Source organism: Leuciscus leuciscus (assembly GCF_965113295.1).
Source record: "Leuciscus leuciscus genome assembly, chromosome: 22".
Classification (NCBI taxonomy): domain Eukaryota; kingdom Metazoa; phylum Chordata; class Actinopteri; order Cypriniformes; family Leuciscidae; genus Leuciscus; species Leuciscus leuciscus.
Genome location: NC_138746.1, coordinates 24,010,591 through 24,018,688, shown reverse-complemented (window position 1 = coordinate 24,018,688; position 8,098 = coordinate 24,010,591). Strand labels below are relative to the sequence as shown.

At 35.0% G+C, this 8,098-nt stretch overlaps 1 long non-coding RNA gene across 1 annotated transcript; it reads left to right on the top strand.

Moving 5' to 3' along the window:
* Positions 1-513: 513 nt before the first annotated feature.
* Positions 514-5,208, top strand: LOC309487034. Its single transcript, XR_014201719.1, has 5 exons — positions 514-611; positions 1,161-1,251; positions 1,344-1,442; positions 1,662-1,785; positions 4,818-5,208. It is a non-coding gene; the product is annotated as an uncharacterized lncRNA (long non-coding RNA).
* Positions 5,209-8,098: the final 2,890 nt, after the last annotated feature.

Here is an 8,098-nt window from a genome sequence, read left to right as displayed (position 1 = left end):
GCTATTAAAACCTATATTATGTATACGCACAGGCCCACCCACATTGGTCTGGCCCATCCAAAACTGGAATCCTGGCGCCGTGCCTGCTGTAGCTTACTTAAATTAAGATACAATTAATACAAATCGAAATTCACTTTAAAGAAAGGCAGCTGTTCTGTTTGAGGTCTCTGTGGAAGTTTTAAAGCAGTCTTATAGTGCCGCTTTCAGAGCGGTCAAATCCGTAACCAAGAACGTTGGTTACCGGACCCTAACACGTTGTTTTTTCCCTCATAAATGCGAACACGAAAAATAAAATAAAATTAATATTATAATGGATTTTTGTTAGGTCAGACAATGATTACCAAATTTCTCTCTCATATTGAAAACAGTAAAAAAAATCGAACCAAAAGTCAAATTATTATGGACGGAAGTTAAAAGTGATGGGTACAAAATGACTCATGACGAAATGTGGGTGGTATGAATGCGCCTGTGAAAACATCCCCACCTCTGTTTTTTTTACAAATCGCACCCTGCGTAGGCCTATATGATTTATTTTCAGGTTTGTGATCTGGATAATGCCATCTGCAACGATGGAGTGTGTTGGAGCCTTTTCATTGTGATAACATCAACTGGTATGTAACGTTATGGTCACCTTCACCTAAATTAGCCGAAGTAAACTTATTAAACAGAGAAGCATAATAACTTTGGTATGTTCTGTCTCCTCTTTCACAACTTTTTGGCAGATGTACAGCGTAAATACTGAGTAAAACTTAGTTAAAGGGATAACGTAGTACACCTTAAACAGAAAATTATGTATGTCATCATTTACTCGCCCACAACGTGTTCTAAACTTGCATGAAGTTCTTTCGTCTGAACATTTATGTAAAATAAGATATTATTAAGATATAAAATAAGATATTTTGAATAATGTTGGTAAATAGTGGCTGGTCCGCATGGACTTCTATAATAGAAAAAATACTTTGGATGTCAATGGGGACCAGTAACTGTTTGGTTGCTCATGTTCTTTAAAATATCTTCTTTTGTATACAGCACATTAAATAATTTAATGGAAGTTATGAACAAGTTGAGGGTGAGTAAATGGTGACAGAATTTACAATTTTGAGTAAACTAACCCTTTATCCAACACCATTGTTAATTTCATCTTTTGTTTTATTTTCAAGTTTGTGGTCTGAATTATGTCGTCTGAAATGTCGGAGGTGTATTTTGGAGTCTTTTTTGTGATTGCCTTCGTAATGGTGATAACATCTACAGGTGAGTAAGATGACATCAACTAAATTAGCTGAAGTATGCATTAGTTAAGCAGGCAAACATGTTCTTTTCTGTTCTTTATTTTGAATTTGCAGCGGCCATTCCCTCCGGACTGTACATCACTGCTGACGCTCTCCACTAATACACAGAACGGGTTGACGTTGGAGGAGGAAGAGGAGAAGGAGGAGGAAAGGGTTAGCAATATACCATTATCAATATAGCAAAGTTTTGCTAACTAATATTTTTAATGTTGTTTAATTGATTAAAAACTATAAACACCATACAACATTATAACTTACCTCATCTTCACCCCACATGTTATTGTTGTTAGTAATAAGTTCTGTTATTGTATTTTAGTTTTTTTTTCTGTAAACTATAACACTAAAAGGCTGCTGTGACTTTATCTGTTTCAGGAGAGTCTGTTCTCAAAGCAAAAACATGGATGCTGACAATGAAGGGCAGAATCATCATCCAGTTACAACTGCTAACAGACGACTCTTCAGCATTAGCTGTCTATTTTGTCGAATGCAGAATCAGGTAAACCAATATATCGTCGCTGTCGGGCGGAATCCTCGTATCTCCAAAACCATTATTTTTCAGGAAATTAAAAAAACTGCATATTTTTTGAGTTATTAAACATTGTATCGTTAAAGTTGGTAATATACCTTATATCGCTATCATATACTGTTGTATACCAACATTAACACAACATTTCCCTAAAATAATGTTTAATCGGAGATACGAGATTTATGACTTGGGAGCGGGGAGATACGAGTTTACGCTGTCATTGATTAGAATGGAACGGACATAGACGTCGCTGCTGCCAACAGTGTTCATCACAGTCTGCGGTCGCGTTCAGCCTTTTGATAAGAGATAAGGCTTTAAGAGCTATTCAAATCTAATGATTGTGGTTACATACATCTTCCTAAACTCCATTTTAAACGTTTAAGAGATATGAGTGATGCAATACCAAAATATTAGGCTGTCTAAAATAGGCGGAAATTAATCTGCACGCAAACAAAATCGGCGGTCGCGTTGAGCCTTTTGACAAGAGAAAAGGCTTCAATAGTTAATCAAAGCTAACGACCGTGGTTACATACATCTTCCTAAACTCCATTTTAAAGGTTTAAGAGCTATAAGTGAAGCAGAACAAAAAATGATGAGCTGACTAACGTTGTCTAATAGGTGGAAATTTGCCTAATCTGCACGCAAATTTACCTCCGTGGCTCACGGGCTTCCTTCTGCACCGAAGCATTACAGCTATCGATTTTTAACAAAACAAGCCAACTAAAATGTATCTAACCTAACTATTTTCACTCGTTATTGTCTAAAAAACAGACAGAGTTATGCAAAAATAGGCTTAACTTACTGGCGCCAGTAGACAGACCCTTTTTCTCCCATAAATAAAACCTGCTACTTGGGGTATTTTACATGCACAGTGCCAACTTCGAGTCAGTAAAATAATAATAAAAACAATCATTTAAAGCTGGTATCCAAAACTTTTAATTCAATTCAAGTATAATATTAGATACATTTTAAAACTTCAATGCACAAGTATAATAAGCCTAATAATAAGCCTAGTAATACGTAGACATTTAAAATGCATCAATAACTGATATCATAGTTTGACACAGATAAAATCAGAGTTAAGGCTTGCTTTACGTGTTGCTCGACGAGGGTTTCTTAATCGTTGCGAGTTTCAATCCTGAGGAGACAAAATGCCGCGAGGCTCCCGCCCGCCGTGGAGTGAAGAAGAGGTGGAGTTACGAGGATTCTCAGACAGTTGAAGTGTCCAATGGAGTTACGAGATTTGCTCTCAAGCTATTTTCAACAGTTTAGATTGGTTAATAATTTGTAAAAATAACAGAACCACGTGGGGACTGACCAATAGCATCGATTTGTGAAAAAATATGAAATTGACCAAATTTGGACATACGAGGTTTCCGCCCGACAGCGACGATATATATATATATATATATATATATATATTTTTTTTTTTTTTACATTACATTACATTTACATGCATGCATTTGGAAGTCACTTTTATCCAAAGCAACTTACATTGTATTAAGTTTAATTTAAATTATCCATTCCCTGGAAATCTAAGCTACAGGAATATTGAAAAAGAATGAAGCTTTAATGATTTTAATGTAATGTATTATGGGGTAATACCATCCCTGTAGGTTAGGGGTGGAAATTGGCAAAAATTTGATGATTCGATAGTATTGCGATATTTGGGCCACAATTCAATATTATTGCGCTTCCTAACATTGCGATACAGCAAGTATTGCGATTCGATTCTGCGATATATTGCGATTCATGTCCCCCATATTATTCAAAGACATTACAAAAAATAAGACTGCTCAACTCACTACAAATGTCACATTAAATCTGTGAACATCTTCTACACATTTACTGGAGGCTAGTGCAAAAACTTTGTCCTTGAACATTCAGGACACAGGACCTTATTACAGAACGTAATTATATGAACGCGTCACCACCGCATTAGCACCAAAAACATGGAGATTTTATTTTAGAGAATAATTACACAACCTATTCGATATACTATAATTCTATAATTAAATAAACTAATCGAATATCCAAAAATTGTGACTCATCCCTGCATTTAATACCTTGTTTTTTTCCCAAAATCTTCACTTACGTCTCGATTTTCGAAGGGGATTATAAACGTTTCTTCCTTGGTTCGCTTTTATTTAGGTCTATTACATTCACATTCTTTACTGTGGTAAAGTAGAAAAACGTTGTAGGACAGATAGCCTACATTTTTACTTGCACGTCAGATTCATTTCAACACAGTTTTTGCTTGTTATTAGACATGTACGGCGCGTCAAGTTTATTTGATTTTTAGTTTCGCTCTCTTTGGCAGCGCAATTTCAAACATAGCTTAAATGTCTTGCCCTTGTGGAAGATTAAATTCACTTTTCATACCTTTTACAACAAGTAGAAAACATGAAGATATCAGAAAATAGATCGATGGTCTCTTTCCTCCTCGTGTCATCCCACTCAAAGCACAGAGCGGTATGGCTTCATGTGGAATCACGTGTCTTTGTGTGGAAGTATTAAACGAAAGTTTTTTTTTTTTTTATATAGATTTAACTTTTCTATTATGTAAGTTTCTAATATTTACTGATATGTATTTGAATGCTTTACAGGCTTTGTGTTGCTTCTTTGACGGAATTGCTCAAATAAAGACTTTTTTGCTCGAATAAACTACATTTTTTTATTTCAATTTTCATAATAACCCCCCAACCACTGCAGGTAGTTGGTCCATTACCACCGCAGTGGTAAAAAAAACTGCCACCGTCACAGCCTTATAACCTATATTGGAATACTTTGCGCTACTGTATCAATATAATTGCGTGCGCAAAATATCGCGACACTGAACAGAATCGATTTTTCCCCCACCACTACTGTAGGTGGATTCAGAATCAGATGTAGTGCTTTTATTAACGCCAAAGTACATGCAGCATCAAGTTTGAGGGTTAGGGAAAATTCTGCCAACACCGGTCTGAAAAAATTATATATTTTTTCCTTGCTTGTGTTTGCAGGTTCATTCTGAGAGTCAACCCTGATGGCACCAAACACCAAAGGCACAGATCAGATGGAAATCTGGAAAGGTCCAAAGAAAAGCATCAGCCTGAAACCCTCAGTGTTTCTCATCAGAGAGGTTGTCAACTTTGACTGGCAAAATTACTGAAATGTAACAACACAACACTGACTTTGACTGTATTTTATTGTTTTAAGGCCTGTTTTGCTTTTCAGTGTGTGTACGTTTTTGCCATGCTACAGATATAAATGGTCACCAGGAGATTAATTCTATGGACTTTGGAGATGTTGCCTTTTTTTTTCTTCAGCTAGTGGCTCCTAAAGGTCAAGATTTGTAATTTGTACTTCTAAAACAAAATGTTCAACGATTAAAAAGAATATTATAAGGACAAATGTTTGTGAGTTATTGTGATTTTTTGGGGGGTGGGGTAAACATAAATTAAAAAAAGAAAATTTAAATGAAAAAAACAAACAAAAAACAATACTAATACTGTAAATGAAAATACGGTAATAATACTGTAAATGCAAGTACAGTAAATGATACAGTATACTGTAAGTGAAAATACAGTAATAATACTGTAAATGCAATTACAGTAAATGGTACAGTATACTGTAAGTGAAAATACAGTAATAATACTGTAAAACATTTTACAGTAACTTACTGGCATCCAGCTGCCAGTAAGTTACTGTAAAATTTACAGCAACCTCTTTACAGTGTACGTGTAAGTATAGGGGAACAATATGTTAAGTCTTGGGAATAAAGGTGTAACAACCAGGAAAATACTGCGTAATTAAAACGAAATTACAGTGTAACTTTCGGTAATTACAGTGTACCTATAACAGGGTGGCCGCGGGTCCTTAAAAAGTCTTAAAATGTCTTAAATAAAGTTTTCCTAAAAAAAGGCCTTAAAAAGTCTTAAAATGTCTTAAATTCAGATTCGATAGGTCTTAAATATTTCTGGTCACGTTACCGCTAAAATTTCTCCAGTCTGACGGACCTAATATCCATCAAATAACCAGTGAAGCATCGAATCGCGAGAATGATTCAGATTTTATTACATAAACAGCTATTGATAATGATAATGTAGGCTTTTTCTGGTAACGCTGTTGAGGCTCGCGCTGCTTGTCTCTGTGATAGATTTTATAGGAAGAAATCAAAACAAATGAGCATAACGGCAAACAAAAAAACTCCCAGAAGAAACATACTGAGGTAAAAATACACTCTCGCGTTTCGGGAGTCGGGATAGACGGAATTGTCACTTGCATAAACGGGCCAGCATTGCATCATAAGTAATTTTACCATTTGCACGTCTTTTAAAGTTTTACCTGATTAAACATTCACGCGATTTGAAACTATTCAGTAACTTACTTGCGCGCTGTCTGAGAGAGATGTTTTTTTTTCTGCACACATACATAGAGTAAAGCCGCCTTACAAACATCTCGTGGGTAACAAAAGTTATTTTTCGTGGATTTTATCGCTGTAACAGTCAAAAACATGCGAAAATGATGTCAATTTCGGTCTTGGTGAGTATCCTCTAGTAGTCTAAACACAGTCGGCTATGTCTTAAATAAGCATAAATCGCACGTGACCGTATAATGAACACAGGATCCGTGCACGAGCTCTTAAAGGGACAGCAGACATATGTGTCTGTCATTCATTTGGTTGTCAAAACAACAAACCATAGCTTTCATTTTAAGGAATCAGGATTAATAGCCTATGTATTTAATTTAGTCAGGACTAAAATACTACCCAGTGTTATTTTACATTTGATTACTTTATTCAGTCTCTGTAGTATTTCTGAATACTAGTGTTAGACCTAAGCAAAAACCTTTCTCTTTATTTCTATTTATTGGTATCTTTATTCTATTGTATTTATTTGTGCTACTTTTTTCAATTTAATTCAAATATTGAAATCAAGCTTCCTTGTGTTGTGTAAATTCTTAAGACCAAAATTACCCCATTGTAAAAATGCAATGAGTGAGCATACATTTAGGCCAGATACATGTAATAAAAAAAAAAAAGTCTAAACTCCCCCCTCAAATTAAAAATCTAATACGCATGTAATATAATATGTATTTCCATCACAGGTTTGGTCTTAAATTTCATTCAAAGTGGCATTAAAAAGGTCTTAAAAAGTCTTAAATTTAACTTGTTTATATCTGTAGACACCCTGTATAAAGTATGTACGTGTAAGTATAGGGGAATTATATGTAAAGTTTTGTGAATAAAGGGGTAACAACCAGGAAAATAACAAATTATTTAGGCAAATTATTTAGATTATTTAAGTATTTTAGAATCTTACTTTTGGGAGCAATTTAGCGAGTAGGCTACACTGCACCTTTTTGTAATAATACGTGTATAAAAATACATAAAGGCTTTTTTTTTAATTGCGGGGTACATATCAGTGCATTTATAAAGTAGGCTAATTTGTTATTATTGCAAAGGTGCACTGATTAAGTTTCAAGGCAAGTAAAACTATTGCAACTTTTTTTTTTTTAAATGCTAGGAAAATATACTCTTGTTTCATGTAGTTACAGGGTAAGTATGACATTGCGGGCTGTAAATTAAAGTGGTGCTTCTTACCCTCTTGTTTCATGTAGTTACAGGGTAAGTATGACATTGCGGGCTGTAAATTAAAGTGGTGCTTCTTACCCTCTTGTTTCATGTAGTTACAGGGTAAGTATGACATTGCGGGCTGTAAATTAAAGTGATGCTTCTTACCCCCTTGTTTCATGTAGTTACAGGGTAAGTATGACATTGCGGGCTGTAAATTAAAGTGGTGCTTCTTACCCTCTTGTTTCATGTTACAGGGTAAGTATGACATTGCGGGCTGTAAATTAAAGTGGTGCTTCTTACCCTCTTGTTTCATGTAGTTACAGGGTAAGTACAATAAAAACATACGTACACACACACAATCTGATATCACTTGGAAAACTTTATTTGAAAAACAACTTATTTCAAAACGGATTTACAGCAATTTGTTTCTCTTGCTTGGTTTCCTCCTCCTCTTGTTCCTCTTCTTCTTTTTCTTTCTTTCCACTGATGAATCTTAAGAAGGAATCCCATGACATGTCTCTTGCTATTCTGTATTATGTGTTAAAAGAAAATAGCCTACAGTAGGCTACAGAAATGTCCTCACCATTTACTCATCTTTTACCCTCATGTCATCCGAGATGTATACGAATTTCCTTCTTCAGATTAACACAAACAAAAGTTTTTAGAAAAATAAATAATCTCTGTGAATGCATAATGCAAGCTCATGTGTTCCTAAAAGTTGACAAC